Here is a 19,183-nt window from a genome sequence, read left to right on the forward strand (position 1 = left end):
TTATAAAGCAGTTGTGTTCTTGTTCACAGAAAACATGAAAGCAAAGCTCTTCAGGATATTGGGTCTTTCAAATATTCCTTTTATCATCACCACAAACATCTGAAATCACAAGAAGCAAGGTGTTTCGGAGCAGCTCATTCCTTGTATAGTGAACTCTTTAGAAGGCAAAAGTCAGGAATTTAAAGTTTTAAAAAAGTTACTCAAAAACCCCCAAACAGATCCACACATGATATGCCTTTCCTTACCTCAAAGCATATGAGAGTTGGGTAGGAGGGTTTACTGAAATTTTAAATCCACCTGAATTTTGTTCTTAGATTTTCTAAAAATGTTGCAGATTAACAACGGGTTACTTAGCACTGACCGAATGCTTTGGTGACTTAGCTTGTGCTTGATGAGATGAGATGGCAGGAGACACAGACACCATGAGGGAAAGAGGTTCTTAATAATAATAATAATAATAATAATAATAATAAAAAATCCAGGTAACACTGAACTGTGGACATGAATATGAAACAGAATATGGCATTCACTTAACAGAGAACAAAAAACACCATAACCTGACACTGCTGCCCATGTCAGTGCTACAACTAAAGGTCTTTCTGTAAAAGGTTCTTAACAAGAAGACTCTCAGCTGGCCTACGGCAGCCAGTTCACACTTGCACACGTCATACGTCGGTCGAAAAGTTCAGTGTGAAAGACATGCAGGTGACCCTCCTACAGAACTCATTGGTCCTCTCTTTTCACCACGATATGTTAATGACTTGCATCAAAAAGAAATTTTGAGCTTAAGCTGAAGACATTCCATGCAATATTTCCATCCACAAAATAAGAAAATCTGAAATATTTTCTATGAATAGGACCCATGTCTCTGTCCACCTGGAAGGGGGTGAAGCTTCCACAGAGCTTTTGTTTTTTCAATTTCCGTGAGCAGTTTTTCGCTTGAGCGGCGACAACACAGTAGACTGCACAGGCCCACTTTGTTCTCTCCTGTCGTGACAAAACTGTGTAGGAAACAGAAGTCCACTTGAAAGCAGTTTACAACTGGAAGATGAGTTTAATAATGGGTAAATGTTGAGAAATATGCAAACAAAATGGCAGTCAAGAATGCATTTCATCTGAGGCATAATTGTGTCTCATCAACCCAAGAAATCAGGCAGAAAAACTCCCCGTTTCACTCACTCAGGAGGAGAGCAGTGAACTCACTCAGGCATAGCCTCTAAATGGAAAGTCCAGGCTGGCACCCCAGCCAGACAACTGCTCCATACACAGACCCAAGACAAAAGACCTCAGAGCCGCAGTTCATCAAAACAGATAATTATACATCAAGTGAGACAATAAGGGTTTTTGGCCCCCTGAATATATAGACTAATTGTGGGCTATGGCGTTCTGCATAGAAGGCACACAGATCCCCCCCCGTGAGTGTTTTCATTGTGCCAGGGCTGGTATCATTCAGAGGAGACTGGTTACAAGACCTCCACATGTTCTGCTCTGCCGGGCATCCCCAGCTAATAGCCGGGAAGGTTTTAAGTGCCAAATCTTTTGACAGGAATTAGATCAGACATATAAAACCATTATCTACCAACAGCATATATGCTTAGTCACAACCGAAGCACAAAAAAGCATAAATTCCTAAATGAGAATGACACTTTTTAAAAAAAAAAATTCCAATGATCATTTTCACTTTCAAAATAATAATAATAATAATTAAGGTAACATTTTTAATTCATTTTAATGGGTAACAGCTCCAGGAAGGACGTAGTCATCTGGTGTTTTTCACATGATTAAAGCAATATCGGAATGCAATCTGAACTTTACATCTTACAGAACAACCCCTCAGATTAAGGATCTTCTTGCACTCTTCTTCAAAATATCCCATATTTTTAAACTCACTCCAGTCCATTGGTTGCATACAGTACATTCTATTCATGAGTGTCTATATTTCAGTTGCATTCATTTATCCTGCTCAATATCTAAATATGCTTTAATTTATAGACTATTATTTCACTTTCTCTTGACCCTGGTTAGCAGATCATTCAAAATATAGCAGCCAAAAGCAATGGTCCTTCAATTGCTTTTTCATCTTTGCCATGGCTCTATTTAAGTTGCTTCACAAAACATTTCCATTTTTTTGGTTGGCACTGTACTCTGAAAAGTCAGATGAAGCAGGCTGTCCAAGTAGAGTTTCTTTGTTACGTTTCAGAAATTGCAGGTTTTTGTACAATGCAGCCAAGGGGGTTTATCTATGTTTAAATACACCAAACACATTGTAAAACCATTGCTTTGTCAACTTTCCCCAAGCAGCTTTGCTCTGAGGTGTCAGAAGTAACCTATCTGTTGCGCTAATAACCAAAAGTGCTCTGACCGCATCTACTTAATACTCTTCATTAACTAATAGTTCACCATTAATATACACATCTGTCTCACATGCTTGTGCTGGCACTCATTGTTTGCCTTCTGGTGTAATACAGCACAATCCAATTCAGATCAAAAACACAAAGTTTAATTAGGCTCCTAATTTGAAGTTTGGATGGAGCCCAACAAGAATTCTAGTCAATGTTTAGCAATCTTTAAAACATTCAGATGGTATCTTGGTAAAACGAAATGTTTTGCAAACAAAAAGGCCATTTAATTATAGTGGACGTGAATGAGGTGTTATGACAATTCAGTGCTAAACATGCAGTATACGAAAGCATGTTACAATATTGTAAAAAAACAGCACTGTGTTACTTTTGAAACAAAACATTTAACATATTTCTTCTGAGCGACAGACAGCTAAGAGCATCTTTACAAAAAACAAAACATGTTATTATCAGCGAATGAACAGGGGTGAACTAGACAACTGATATTTATTGAGAAAACACACAACTGTGTTTTCTCAATCTGTGTATACAGAGTAAATAGCAGGAATGAATCCTATTCAGCTGAAGTCTTCCAGAGGTCTTCTCATCTTTCCATAGAAACCAGAGACATTAGGGCACTTAATAAGGCTTTCAGTAGAACTTGTGAATTAAAATATATATGTATAATCTAAATCTTAAGAGAATTAAATAAACCCACAGGCAACACTGAACAAGGATTTCCAGGATCACGGCAGGGAATCTTGTATTAACAGCCACACTGGTAATTAAATCATTTGTTACTTTGTCTGTATGTTCTAATGTTTCGCTGATACTCTGTCAGAGTTCTTTGTGCGGATCAGGGCTAATCAAAGGTAATCAATTTTCAGCACTGAAGAAATCTGTGAATGATTACACATTCATCAGATCATTTAGTGAAGTGTGTAGAAAGTGCAATGCAATTAATCATACAGCATGTGGAAGAATTGCCATCATAGTATTCCACAGTTATAATTAATCTCACCATCTTGCTGTGAATTTTGAGTACTTTTCTTTGGATTACATGGCACCAGTCAGAGCTCAACATTAAGCATTTGCAAAGCGAACACGACAGCATGGCACACAAGTTTAAACTCCCATCTCTGTGCAAGAGGAACTTGCACTGTTGCAGCTGACATACTGTTTTAGAGAGACCAGTCGTCAACTGCCTGATTTGTGCTACAACATTCCTTTAAAGATTTTCAGAACAGGGGACCGAATGGGAAGTGTTGATACTATTAAAAATGCAAGACATTCAGTATGTAGTTCAGAAAATACTGAACCACTGAGACAGGGGAAACAATCCTTCAGAGAAAAAACACCTATGTTAACAAAAATAAGCTTTCCCTTATCTCTCTGGGCATTCGATTTAGTGTAAAAGTGTATCCTAGAATAAAAAGTACAATTCATTGCACAAAACTGTAACAGTGAAGCCAAACAGAGAACAATTGCACACAAATATTTTCCCTTATGCACATAAACCTCCTCTTCATATGATTTATTATCTTCACTTCTAAGCTTTCTTTAGAAGTAAAAAAAAGACGTGATCAAGACATTTTTCTAGTTCATCCATTTATGAGTGTGGGCATTCAGAATGACTTTTGTGAATATAACATTTATTATTACTTTACGGTAATTCATTAAATATTGATATGCTGTTACAAGACACTAATTATTCAAAATAAAGACTGTCATGAATTCAAGAGATGTAAGTCTTTTAATATGCATTAGATGTTCTCACAGTATCATTTTTAGAAAGGCATTAATCCTGTTTGTCACATGGCACTGAATTTCATGTATGCTCATCAGATTCACTCCATGTTATTGAGTTCATCATTAAGAAGGTTATTACAGCTTTTAATGTGAGTTTTTTCCCTGCAAAATATGTAGAATCCTAGCCAACAAATCTGCTCCAACAAAATGCTGAACCTGTACTGCAGTGATGGAGAGCGTGGATGACATCTCCCCAACAGGTTATCATGGGATCCAAAAACCCGAATCAGCTTACCCTTAATGCAAATCATTCAGAATAAGCAAGTAAGTAAAGCAAAATATCATAATATCAGTATAATAAAACCCCATTCAATGAATAAATACATAATTTATTTACTGTCTGATATTAATGTGTAGGGACTATGGCAGAAAAAAAATTAGGTGCATGGTTGAAGAACCTGCATGAAATACAATTCCGGGTATCACGGGTGTCCTGAACTACACTGATTATTGGAAATACAAGAGAGCAGATGTCACAATGTCCCCTGAAAGCTCAGAAGCAGAACCTGTTGAGAAAATAAAACAGAAATTCAACTGCGTTTCATCATAGCCGTCTGCATTTTTGGAAAACAAATAAGAGTGCCTCGAATTTTACACATGCCAGGATAATACCACATGATCCACCTGCCAAAAATGCACCAATTTGCAAATGTGCAGAATTCAGTCTTCATTTCCATGGTGTGCCCATGCCAATTGAAAAAAAAGCAAGAGGTAAAGTCATTTAATGTTTGTCTATCCTCAAAATGCCCAAAGTGATACACCTCTTTGCAATGCTTTGGCACAAAAAAGAAGCTAGGTGTGTTATGCAACGCAAATTCTGCCATTTTCCCTCTGTTTGCAAACTTGCAGAGGACCCAGATATGTCAGTTTCCTTGCACAAATGTTTGACAACATGGTTTCAGCCTCATACTGTATTGCTCAGCACTTCTACAGCAGTTCTTTTCAGACACATTTTTCTCCAGCAATTATGAAGGGGCTACTGCCAGCAGGTAAATAGTAAATAGGAAATGGCATACACATTTACTTCCATTATACTGGATTACTCCCATCTAATTTGGGAGTTATAATGTACAGAAATAAATATACAGTTACACTTTCCGTATAAACTGTATAGTGAATAGACACAAGTGAACAGATACCGTACTGACGTTCTGTGTTTTTGGGATCTATGTATAACAAACACAGCTATGAGGGAATTTAACACTTTACAGTTCTCTTTGCATTAGGTAAGCCAGGAATATACTTGCATAATGAGAGCAACAAACTTGATACTTGAGACCACAGCTTTTAACTGCACATAATCTGCATGTCCCACTGAGTGTGGTCTGGCTTAATCCCTGTACATGTATGTTGCACAAGTTATCCAACTCAGACTGTCAGAAGACCCTTTCTCTTTATCATTGATTGGTGCTGAAAAAATGTGCAAATTGAAAATGAAGGAAGAGGCAGCAAGTCTCATCCTGCAATTAACAGGTTTTAAACAAGTTCCTTTGTATTTTAAGTGATACCTGTAGGCTGAAGATGTGTTAAAGGAGATTAGTTGAAAAATCTGAATATTGGAACAACCCTAGCATATGCTGGCAACCAGTGTAGAAACATTAACTGTGCTATTATTAACCTCAATTGATAAAAATAACAGAGGAAAAATTATATGAAAATAGATTATATTTCATAATCAGCACTCTTTTCTGCAACTCAGACATTCTCTATTTCTCGAGCTTGGGTAATCTGTAGGATATTTCAGAAAACAGAAAATTGTGATTCTGCAAAAAAAAAATTGCAAACTGTTTACCAGGTCAACGTTTTTTAAAAAAAAAACACCTGTGTCTGGGATGAGTCAGGGTTGGGACATTTTATGGTGACCATATGCTCTTCTCAACTTGGTGGTAGTGCACCTGTGTACTGTACCTCATTTGCACCGAGCTATGAAAGCATTTGCATCTTTGGAGTGAAACGCACAACTTTAAAGTTAGCAAAGCGCAACTCGGCAAGAACAGTATTTGCAATCAAAGAGTGGGCTCTTAACAAGAATTTTGTTCCACTGATCTGGAAGTGTTGATCATAACCCTGGGAATCACTGCTAAAATTATGGCAAGTGAAAGAATAGCTTAAAGGGTGGATGGGCTCTAAGGATAAGAAACGCATCAAAAGCCCTGGCCTTCTTTATTATTTTAAACCACATTTTCCCTGTGGGACCTCAATCTCTTGCAAGTGACAGACAGCAGGGCTCATTACTTCTAAATTAGGAAGCAAAGCCCCATTGGCACTGGAATTTTTCAGCTAGTCAGGTAGAAGGCCTAGGCCTTTATCCTGCACAGCACAATACAGAGCCGCTCCACAAGCTGCATGGAAATGTCAGTCCTTTCAATGTAACTGCAGGTGTTGCTTCCCAAAGACTGTTGTTACCCTCCTACGTTACTCACCGCTGAAATAATAAGGAAACGCACTTTGGAATTTCAACAGAATTGAAATAATGGGAACACAATTTTGTGTCTTCCTCCTCCATGTTTTCCTGTGAATTGGAAGTAGACCATGACTAATACCCAGAGGGCAAAGAGTACTGTCTGTATAACATACAATTCACCCCATTACAGCCGTCACCATCTCCTCGTGTAGAAGTTGATAGATCTTCTCAAAGATAATTACACGAGTGTGTGTATTTCACTTTATAAATCTGTGCAGTGAACACTTCTATGTGGCCGTACATTTGATATTCTTAATGAGAAGCTAATACAAGATTATTTGGTCCTGGTTTTCATAAACAATGAAAGATATCGATAATTTCATATTATATTTCAACAAAACACACGGATAATTTCGTGCACGTTTCCAATTCTGAGAAACTCTAAAAGATTATTCACACAAATTAAATACACGGGTCCCTGCCAGACACAACTGGGCTAAACAAAAAAGATTTACCTTCGATAGTTCAATTCAGAAAATACCGAAATGTGAATCCTGGGCTGTTTTATTCCTTGTGTGGTCGGGTTTTAAAGCTTTATTGATCGCAGACTACATGAATCAGCTTACTTTGTACAACAGATCCCTCTTTCAAAGATTCCTGAACTCCTGTGATGCTGTTCTGTAAATTCTTTTGATTGCTGACTAACGCAGTTTGTCTCTGAAAACCACATTAGCATGTTATTATCACACTTTCATCTAATTTTCTTGCTGAATTTGAGAAACATTACATATGGAAATTTAGGAGAAGGAACTTGTCAATAATTATTGCTGTCAAAACAAATTTTTTAAATATTCATTTGTACATGGAGATGAGCGCAAAAGCAGGTTTACTGAAGGCAGACAGCAATATAGCTCCCACAACTGAGAAACACTAAAAGGAGGAGATGTCGACTTTCATTGTGCGTTTCTTACTAAGTGGCACACGGAGAAAAGAATTTAAGAAAATCCAAAGTGTGTATTTCTCCTTTGTATCTTTGGATAATAATAATGATGAAAAAAAATCCCAGCACCACTGCTCTACATTTCTTTCCGCTGGAGCTCATTCATTAAAGAGTGTTTGAAATCACTTTTTCTATTTAATGTTTCTGTCTCAGGGCTCCAGAGAGGCTTGTTTGTTTCTAAATAGGAACATCTGTGCATCAGTCTGCTTCTCCAGCCTACCTACAGCATGTGCCACTGTAACAAAGACAGATCAGCACCAGCTGCTTGCCTCTCATTTATTTCTGCTCCTCGATGGTTTACCTGCAAGGTCAAAAACTCTCTCTCTCTCTTTTTTTCTCATGTAATTAGAAACAGCAGTAATTGCCAGGTTATCACTGCACAGATTCGTACCTTCGTTTCTCATGGCACCTGATCCAAATTTGCCCTCAGCTGAACTCGCTGTGTTGTGTCTCCATCTGTCAGAACTATGTGATCCCTGCTTACGTTTGGTTTCTGTTGTCCAGGATTCAATACAAAAGCCTATTCAGCTTTGTTTTTTTCCACCGTTTTGCTTAATTATATACCCAGACAACAAAAAATTGTTACTATATATATTTACACAATTATTGGGTATAAAAACTTTGAGCTAGCGTGTTATAGTTTTACAGTGTTTGTGACATACAGTATGTATCAGTGTGTATACGGAAACATTTTTACCAATCAAAATCGTTTATCTCAAATGTGGGGAGCTTTACAAAAAACAGGCAATCAAACAATAAAACAACACAAATGTTTGAAGCCATTCACTGCATGTGCTCTTACAGTTTAGCTTTCTTTTTCATTTTTTAAAGAATACATAGCGTTACAGTATATACATTTTATAACCAAAGACTGAACAGCACTGTGAGCAAAACATAACTTACTACATATGTTATGTCTCTGCCTATCATTGAATTTCAAAGGACTGAGAATTTAAACTTGGCTTTCCAGCACATAAAATCACTGTAATCAAGATTCATCAGTCAATGCTTTGATGGTTTTGAGTGCAGATTAACATACAGTATGTACACTGATACACCAAGTGCCTTATAGTTTTTCAAATATCGAGTTACTTTAACTGACACGTTCCATACTGAGAGGCATTAAAAACATAAAAATGCTATAAGCTCCTATACTCTGGTGTTGCAGTGTTTGAATGCCCTACAGTACGTTTACCTATTTTTTTTTCGTGTTTCGTAATTCACTTGTAACTTTGGTAACAGCACAAGGACAGCCTAAACAAAAATGTCTCCCACATTTAAGAATGATGTAATATCTTGCATTATGCTAACAGAGCACTTGAGACCCCACCTTTGAACCATGTTGGGCAGACCTCCAAGCACCCACCATGCACAGCCCAAACAAGTGTCATACCCACTGTGCCAACATTGCAGGATATTTGTACACTACTGAGAACCTGGAGAAGTGATGTCTCTGTAACAAGCTGGTCGCGCAGGAAGAACACAGTGTTACACTGATCCACTGTCATTGACGTCCAGCTGATGACAGGATGATGCAGGGACAAGGGCACAGATAAGACAAAAAGGTCCCGGCCTGTTCCTTCAACATCAGGTTGTTCTCCAGCGAGCCAAGACGTGTAACTCTGAGGTAAAAGATTACACAGATCTGAGTCTGGGGCATGAGGCCATGATGCCATTCTGCTTTTCAATCCTGTTTGAATAACCATAAATTTAATATGAACTGTTTTCATACAACAGGTCCCCAAGATATCAGAAAATATAGCCACTGGATTTCAAGAAATGTTTTCAGGCCCTTCCAGGAGGAATATCCCCGTCTTGTGCTGGAAAAGGCAGAGGAATCAACTCTAGCATGAACTCCAGCTGTGTCCACTAAATTAAGTTCTTGGGCCTGACCCACTGCTTCCTGTGCAAGCGGAATCCCAAGAACACATTGAAGTTTCGTATTCGAAGACTTTTAACTTGTTTATCTGATGCAACGTCCCCAAAATCTTAATCTATTTATAATTTCAAGTCTTTCAATTTTTTTGTCACTGATAACTAAACATGTCTATACACTATATATATATCCATGCCTGGCGAGACAGAACAAGTAATTATACACCAGATGCTGGGCTGATGGCTGACTAGCACCTCTCAATATTGCACTGAACACACTGTAGGATGATGGATGACTGTAAAATCTCATAGCTAATGCTTGTGTGACATCTACATTTAAAAAAAACAAAACAAAGAGACATTGTGTTCTCCAGGGAGTTTTTTTTTGTTCCAATGGATATTAGTGTTTCAGAACCTTTCACGGCATTGTGCAAACTCTTAATAGTATAGGTTCTCTGGCCATATGAATTAGTTGTTGTTGTTGTTGTTGGAATTGTTTTTTTTTCCCTGCATACAATAAATCCTGAAAATCAAATCGGTCTCAAATTTATTTCAGGCCCAAATAATTGTAAATAGCATGTGACACACAACTGGTTCATGTGTGAATTTTTCTAAAATGCTCTCTTCATTGTCAAAGATGAATACAAAACTAGGCTGTATCTCAAAAGCACATAAGAAAAGCAGTCATGTTCTTCTAAACTTGGGGTCTTTCCTTTTTAATTGTTTTGTTAATCTTCTAAATCGCTGACAACAGATGGTAGCCTTTAAAGACCATCTCGGTTACATTTTGAAAGAACTTTGATTTGTTAGTTATAATTAGGAGGTCTCTTAGCAGTGTAATACGAACAGGAGTGAGGCTGTTTTCTGAGACTCACCAGCATGAGGTACGGGCTTGCTACTTTAATTCCCTGATTGACAGATGGATGTCACATTAGATGAAAATGATAACGGACTCACTGGCCTGAAGAATAACTTCCTCTTGACAGTGCTTTAACCTCTAACCTCTAACCTGACTCCTGTTAGTTTTACTAACACAGAGCAATTGTCACAGGTGCAGTACAAAAGGAACATAGAGAGAGCTCACCAGACTGACTCAAAGTGGCTACAGATTTATTGTTTACGATGACCACAAGCTAATTGCTCAAAAAATGTGAAAAGGGTCTTGCCCTTCTGTGACCTTCCTGGACATCAGGATATTCATCTGGGATTAGACAATGCAAAGAGATGTAAAAGTCCAAAACAGAATTTTCTGTTTAATTTTCTAACAAAGAATCTATTGTCAGCAAAACGACTTTGCAATGGAAGTGAATCTGAAACTGATTCTACCTACTTAAACTTTTCACTGCATAGAATCTGTTGCTGCACTAAATGTATTGAAACAACCGCTTTAAAATGATTATTTTTTGCTACAGCTGGTACAGTATGTACCTAAAATGCTTATCAGATCACTTACACTATAATTGTAACAGCTAAAGTTTAATCCTATTTTAAAAAAGAGCTCCTCTTCACCATTTATTCACGCATTGCAAGGACATTAAATTAAAGGACAAATTAAAAGGTGGTCATTCTGAGTGTAAACAATAGCTCATATCAGTGATTCTGCCAAAGATATTCCCAAACCTTTTGTAGGGCCTCAGCTCGTTTTACAGAAAAATAAAGTCCTTGGAGCTGTTGGTTCTGTTTTATGCACAGCAACTGAAGCGAGGTAAGTGGCAGGGGACTGTGGGGATTTTTGCACCAGAATTTTTCTATACAAATCCTATACTTGATATGAATGATCTCTCTCTTGCGCTCCTCCCTGGCATTTCTTCAACATTTGCTCTTCAGACTGAGCTTCCCCAGTTCAACAGTACAGCAGTGGGGCACCTGTATCTCATAAAGAACATTTTTCTTCTAACGAATATCAGGCTCCCAGAAAACAAAATATATCTCAACAAATTAGTTGGATGTGCGGATTAAGAGACAATTTGAGGAGCCAATGGATTTTCAGTTTTCTAATCACTAATCCCAAGTAATTATAGGGATAGTAATGTACAATGTGTCACTGCAAATCACACTGGAAGATTCATTAAGTGAAAAGTATATAATTGAACAAAAGATTTTTTTTCATTTTTAAATTCTTATTTTTATTTAATTTTATTGGCACAATATGAAGTAATGAATAGATTGTAATATGACAGATTTGTTGTGAATGCATGATTGAGGCACAGAGGTTTATGGTACTCAGGGTACATTTTTAAAACCAGACAGGCTTCAGCCTAAGACAGGGAATCTAGTTGTACTATAGCTACCAAAGAAGAGGCAAAGGAACTTCCCTGAGGGAGTGACTTGTTCAGATAATAGCTTTTGTGGCTTTCAAGTAGCAGTTAATTCAATTCACTTTTTTTTTAAAGCCTTTCAGAATTGACTGAAAACAATGTAGAAAACGTCACCTTAAAAAAAAAATATAATTCTTTAATTCTTTAAACACTGGGGATAATTCATTTAAAAGGAATATAATAAATAATAACCGCTTACCACTGAAAGTAAAACGAAAACCCAAGTCTTGTAGCAGTCGGGAAAGAGTGAATTAATAAGCAACAGTGCTTTCTGCAGAGCGCCATAGAATAACAGCATGATTACAGTATGCTATCAAGAAAATTAGTTGTTTCATTTGTGCATATCCCCAGTAAGCTGAAGCAACATAATAACCTGTCTTTGTTTACAAAATGCTTCATTATGTAAAGACAAGCTCAAGATTTCAAACACCTGCTACTGTGAAATAACATATTCAATTATTGTGCTTGTTTAGGATCATCCAAATATTTTGTCCACTTATCATGAACAACAACAGAACTAAACAGATTACGCCTGCCGAATCAAATTTCCATTCACGAAGTGCGATGCCTTAGGATTGCAACGTCCTAAATGGCAAAAATTACTCAAAATTCCTAAAAGGTCATCTGTGGGATCAAGGGGCTTGGCCTGTGGTCTTTATTCATCCACAAAATACTTTGATGAGTAATATGATACGAACTTCGTACACAGAGGCCACAGGATAATTGTTCCAACAAAATGCTGAGATTATGTTACTCCTTGAGAGATGCCATTTTGATGGAGACAATTTAGGTGGGAAACACACTGCTAAAACATCATCTGGGTTGTTTATTATCTAAGATTAAGAAAAGGCACCACAGCCGAGACCAAATATCGCTGCGAGAGAAGTACATTCATAATCCTGCACCTTGTCGTGACATCTTTCCTGATTTCCTCCGATTTCACCACCAGAAGATGATCAGGTAACAGTGACATAGGGAAGCCTTATGTTCTGTGTTAACATGTTCAACAAGAAACTGCCTGGATAATTAACAACTACCTATTTGTCTGCGAGATGCATTCATTAATGACCTGCATTTCTCGAAGCAAATCTGTGCAGCAAAACATTTTTTCTTTTGTTAGAGGAAGTTCCCCTCGGATTTGGGGGAAAAATTCAGGCCGCACGTCCATTGTGGCAGTGACAGGCAGTTGACATGTCTCATAGACTGAACCTAGCGGCGAACCAGGGGGAGGTGACACACAGAGGAAAAAGAGCCATTCATTCTTGTGCAAAGAAAAGGTGTTTCCTTAGCGGAGCCAAACCTGTGTTCAGACCAGAATTAGGTCCCAGAGGTGGAAGGTCATATCTGCAGGGTCAATGCTATTTCTTGGCAATTTCCATCCCTTAATGACATACGAATTGGGCCCAAAAGTGCAGTCTGTGAGAAGAACTGCCAGAATAGTGAATCCTGATGCTTTTATTGTTATTTACTTTAAAAAGAGCTCGTAAATTTTGCAAATGTTTCCTGGTGCCGTTTGAGTGACAGTACAGTTGTGAAGCTAAAAAAAGGGACAGTGTGATGGGAACTCCACTTCAGATCTCAATTACCTCCTCCACTCCAATCAGCTTGGTGGAGCTTTAATGAAGTGCAATTCTCTGTCCTTTCCCTCACACTTCTATCTCCAGAATAAGCTTCACATTCGAGTTTGACAGCAGTACAATCAGTTTGCCATTCATTGCTGGCCCTGTTTTAACCTCACTGAAAAAGGGCTTAATGTACGTGGCAGTAATGGCAATTAGGCAGAAAAGCAATATTAGAAACAGACAAAGAGTCGGGTATTTCAGCAATACAGGTGTTTTTTTTAAAGCCCTTGACAGATAAAAAGTAGGCAGTTCTGTTCAGTTTACTTTTTTTCTGCCTACCCTCTCTGTTGATAGTACAGCCACCACTGAGTTCCGTTAATTAGAGAAGTAGAGAGCCTAATGTAAACCTTACTGCACACTGCCGAGAATGCACACTTAACTCGGAACGAAATAGGTCTCTTCACAATTCCTGTGGATATCGCAACAATAACGAAGCCCATTTAACTTTAGTAGAACTCAACGTACATATCAATCAGAAAACTCCTATATACAGGACTAAATTAATAGGCAATACCACATGCTATAATAAAGAATTTTATTAGCCCAGGTGGGGGCAAGAATTAAAAACCTGTTTTTTTTCTGAGAAGGTCTCAAACAGAGGCTAGAAACTTGCATAGATTCCAAAGCTTTTCCCATTTCTCTTGCTCTCCAGACGTGCATTCGCTTTCTATTTTCTCCATAGCCATCTTGCTCCTGATCAAAAAATGACAACCACAATGGGTAACTCTGAGATTCCGCAGGAACATGAGGTGCTGGTTTAAGTATTTGTTTAAAAGAATGGAGGTATGAAAAAAAACAGATTCAGCAATTAGAAGGCTATTGCTGCTCATTGGGGCTGTGACAGGAGTAGGTGACAGTGGCTTTCACCTCTCACACCCCCCTGTCTTCAACATGATTCCTTTAACAATCCCTGTCAGAAACACTCTTTGAAAAATGGTTGCACCAGACAATGGCTCTTCACCCTTATTTTGTGCTTTAAGTAGTGGTGCGGAATGCTGGAAGAGGTTGAAAACATGGCGTAATCTGAGAAAGACGGGCAGGCATTGTGCAGAGAGTGAAAACCAGAAGGACCCCTTTCAGAGCCATGACTGAAAGTGCTATGAAGACCTTTAGTCCTTTGCTCTCTCTGAATCACCAATTAGACAAACATTAACATCAATTAAGCTTTTATACGACACAGGTTCCATATAATTACCTTAATGGGTTGACGCTTTCTTTAGCAGCCATTTCTTAAACAAACTTCATCTTTTGTGCAACAGGCTAAGAAAATTTTCAGCGGGGAGTATTTGCTTTTGTCAGGCTTTCTAAAGAGACAGCTGAATTGTTCTATTTAACAACAAACACCTTCAGTGAGGAGCCCCATCCCAGCCGTGTTCCCACCACATCTGACTGCTAGGCTCCAAGCTTATTAACCGGCAAAGACAAAAAAAATCTGACCAGCCGGGGGAGCACAGACACATGCAGAGAGGGCCGTACACAAAGAGCCTGTGAGTCTGGCATTGGTTTGCAAGCAGACCCTAGGAGAAAGCCCCGATTGAATTAGCTCTCTATTTAGCATCCAAAGAGCCAGATCCGTCCTCACCAAAGAAACAAAGGACAAGAATTAGAAAAACAGGATCTTGATCATAAAACAAGGCAAATCCCTCTTACTTTATTGTAAAGGACCCAGCACTAATTAAACGCAGGCTGCTCACACTCTTCCTGTTCCTGTCATCTCGCTTTTCTCTCTGCATCTGTAGGTTTATTCCTTCTTTTGAGTCACTAACATTGACATGGTTTTGAAGTTAACAAACACACTTCTTATTCATTTTTAACCTACAATCTCTGTAAGCGTTCTATACTTTTTTTTTTTGTCTTCGCAAGCAAATGATTTCTTTTCAAATGTATTTTGCTTGGAGAGACTCTGCCCTACATTACTTATTTATGAGGCAATCAATTATTTCAAATTTCAGAGCTGGAAAATGACGGCTGTTTGAAATCTTTTCACGAGAGCCTGTCACTCCCATCATTTATTTTGTATTCATTTTAAATTGTCCTTTCATTTCATTAGCAACGTCATTTCTGCGTCCACATTCAAACTACTCCCAACGTGCAATATAAAACACTTGTATGTTTTCTGGAACTTAACTTTAGGGATAGTTTTTTTGATAGGTCAACTTTTGAGTATCAGGAAAAGTGCACAGAAATATGTTTAATTACAGTACATTTGCTCTGCTGAGATGCCTTTTCAGTAAATTGTGCAAACACACTTGTGACAAAGACTTGTTTCAAAATAGCATCTAACATCCATGATATTATATTAAAATCTTTGTCGACTTGGTTAGGAAATGCTGTATTATATATTTACTCTAAAATGGTGCTCTTTATCTCCCTCCTGGTTCTATTTAGACTGTCCACTGAACAGGAGAACCTCTAGAGGGCAATGGTTATTCAACATTGCCCACATCAGTCAAGAGTTCAAAAGCCCTAGGCCATCATCATTCACAAAGCCCAGAAAACCCTTTCCAAGCTTAATCATGCTGAACACCAGTAGTCTATCTTCAGCTAATCAACCACATCTCTGCGAACAATATTTACCTACAGAGTCACTGAAATAGTTTAAAAAACTGTTTGGCAGGGGTTGCCTGTGTGAGACTATAGTCAAACACGCTGACTTGTCTTTCGTTTTAATGGATTTGTCTGATTGGGGTGGACCGGGAGCTGTCTGCTTTGAAAGGAAATTATAATCGAGAGTGAAATTCCTCTTACAGGATAGCTTTAGAAAAATGTAGAAATTAACCCTCCAGCCTGAACACTGCGTAACCCCATTCCAAACATTAACTCCTTCCCAGCTGAAAGCCCTTGCAAGATGTGACCCTACAGCGAATTTGTTCCTTCTCTGAACAACTCAGCTTTTAAGAAGCTTTTTTGCTAAAGCATGGTCAAATCTAGAATATTGACACAAGTTATAAAAATAACAAATGGTAAAAATCCTGTGGCTGTATACAATAGTAATTTGACACTAAAACGAGACATGTGCATCATATCTTCTACAATAAAAGACAATCTATTTTTCTCAGTAGGCCGATGATATTTAGTTCCTTCTCGTTAGAGAAGGAGAGAAATAGCAATGCTTAATGCAGTGGAAATAATTTCATGTTTTACATAATGGATCTCCATGCTTACCAATTCAGGCTAAAATTATTTTTTTAATTTTCTAACTCATGCAGTACATCTAGGACAATGGCAAAGCTTAAAATAAGTTCTGGATAGAATCCAAATAATTTTAAGTTCTTAAAACCAACATGCTTCAACAAAAACATGGAATTACATAGTGCAAACATGCGGGCTTAGTTGACTGAGGAAGGCTAAAGACGGGTGCCCAATAGGGTATATACATACAGTATATTGTATCCATATGTGACTATATAGGCCATTGAGAATAATACATTTCCTTGGTTAATCCATACAGAAATTAGAACATCTACAGTAGATGTATGAGCAGCTCTTATAAAAACAGGGTGATGGAGGTTAACTCTTATTTTTAGGTTATGAATTGTACTGTGAAGCTCTAAAAGATACCACAGTCAGCATTTTTATTGTTTTTTGCAAGCACAGCTTTATCAAGCCAAGGCATTCAGGACAACACATTTGGTAGCATCGAGGCCGAAATCTTGAAGTAATAATGCTGAAGAGTCTGGTCTGAGGACAGCAGTTCAGATAAAGTATATATGGAGAATAGATGTTGTAAAAGCTACTTTCTACACCCATTACCTGCAATGCAAAAGCTTATTGGCAAAACGGTTTAAAAAAGGGTTTGCTCATGATCTGGCACCTAAAGCTACGAGGTGAAACAACACTCCATTACTTTAAATTACTTTAACTCACATGAGTGCTATAGGTTTAGGTTTAAGTGAAACACAAGTGACAAATCCCACCTAAATTGCAGATTAGAGAACATTATAATTCAAGAGGCAGAGGAGTGGCACTGAAACCCCATTACATTATGTACTGTAAAAGAAAGGGCTTGCTTTTTGGAAATGTTTGATTGTTTGTCTTCCTTATTGTGTGCAGTGGTCAGTTACAGCACTAACAACAAATAAAATCTTAATCTTCTCTAAGCCATTAAGTTCAAAACAAACAAACAAACATTATTTCCAACACTTCAAGGCAACACCACAGAAACACATGTAAACTACCATCAATTTAAAGATTCGTAGCTTTACTTAAAGTGCACTTTGACTTGAATAGCTTCCAGCACTTTAGCTTAAACCATTCCCTGCTACACTTCCTAGTCATGAAATATGTAACACACGATTGTGTTTATCTCTTCAGTTGAAATCACAATGCAAAAACACAGACAAGATGACTACACAACAGAAAACCTGAAATGCCACTACAGTCATTTGTACTTTTTTAAGTTTTCCTATCACAAACCTAAATGGCACAATTTATGAGATTTAAGGATTTGTTGGAAAATGCCTTTGAAAGAATCAGCACCAAGATCATCTGAAACATGGAAAAAATATAAACTAACTGTACAATTTATTATTGTTTAAAATAATGCTGCAATATGCTTTTGTGTAAATGAAATTTCAACAGTTAAAGAATATGACAAATATACAAAATAGTTTAATTCTAACAAGCAGTACCCTACACTTACAGCTTTTAAAGCCATCAGTCATAGAGAAAAATGTTTTCAGTTACATTTAAAAAGTTATATTGAAATATAAATTTAAAAACATCTAACATTACTATAATAAGCATTAGAATCAGTGAGAAACATTTACCAACTCAGTCTTTAAAATAATCTAATATGGAATCATTAAAACATGAAACTTTCTAATAACTTACTGTGTAACAAATAATTTTATTTTCATCTGGGTAATCCATTTCTCTAAAATTGCCTTTTGTGAAATTAAACTTCTAATAAAATGCCCTGAATTGTTTTATGCTTGTCTGTGCTCCAAATAAAATTAATCATATTCCATTTTCAACAAAAAAAGAGAAAACACACTCAATATTAAGTCTCCAAAGACAAGGTTTTGTCCTGCAGGGGAAAAATTAGCATTTAAAATAATGAAAAACTTAAGTGTGAATGCACATTACTGAAAGGGTAAAATATATCAACTTTGCAAATTTGGCTACATTAATAATCATTTTAACCCTTTAAAGGAGTGTTTTCTTCCTAACATTCTTCACTCAGAATGAAGCTCAAATTTAAGCCTGATTTAAAACTTCAAGCTAATCACTGTATTTCACACATAGTACTTATGACTCAATATTTTTAATTTTACATTTTAAAAAAAACAAACACTAGTAATGGTGTATGTTCTTATGTTTCTAATAATTGTACAGGAGTCAATTAAATCTAAAGTAACTGTTAGTTATTTCTCAAATAATCAACAATTATCACTTAGTGCCTTAATCATTCTATCTAGAGAATAATTAGCTAATTAGCAGTTTCTTTTTTTAATTGGATTCCATTGTCATTATTAGTTTGATTTGTCAAAGGAGAAGTTTCATACTGTTATAGTAAGTGGAATTCTATATCTTTCAGTAGATTCAGCTTGTCTTGCTCCTGCAGCAGCAGTATCTGAATTCGGTTCAAGCACTAAAAAGCCAGCTAGCCCAGCTAAAAGTGTACACATTTGCTACTATGAATATGGGCTTTGTGTTGCCATAGTGATTTTATTATTGTTGGAAGTGATGGCTGGGGAGATTTTTTAACCCTGTGCTGGCTTGAATGAGAAGTCTTTATCCCTCAATAATAAAAAAAAGGATTGTTAGGATAAGATAAATTTGAACGAAAAAGGCACTCTGGTACACTAAATTGT

Source organism: Atractosteus spatula, chromosome 9 (genome assembly GCF_055471065.1).
Source record: "Atractosteus spatula isolate fAtrSpa1 chromosome 9, fAtrSpa1.hap1, whole genome shotgun sequence".
Classification (NCBI taxonomy): Eukaryota; Metazoa; Chordata; class Actinopteri; order Semionotiformes; family Lepisosteidae; genus Atractosteus; species Atractosteus spatula.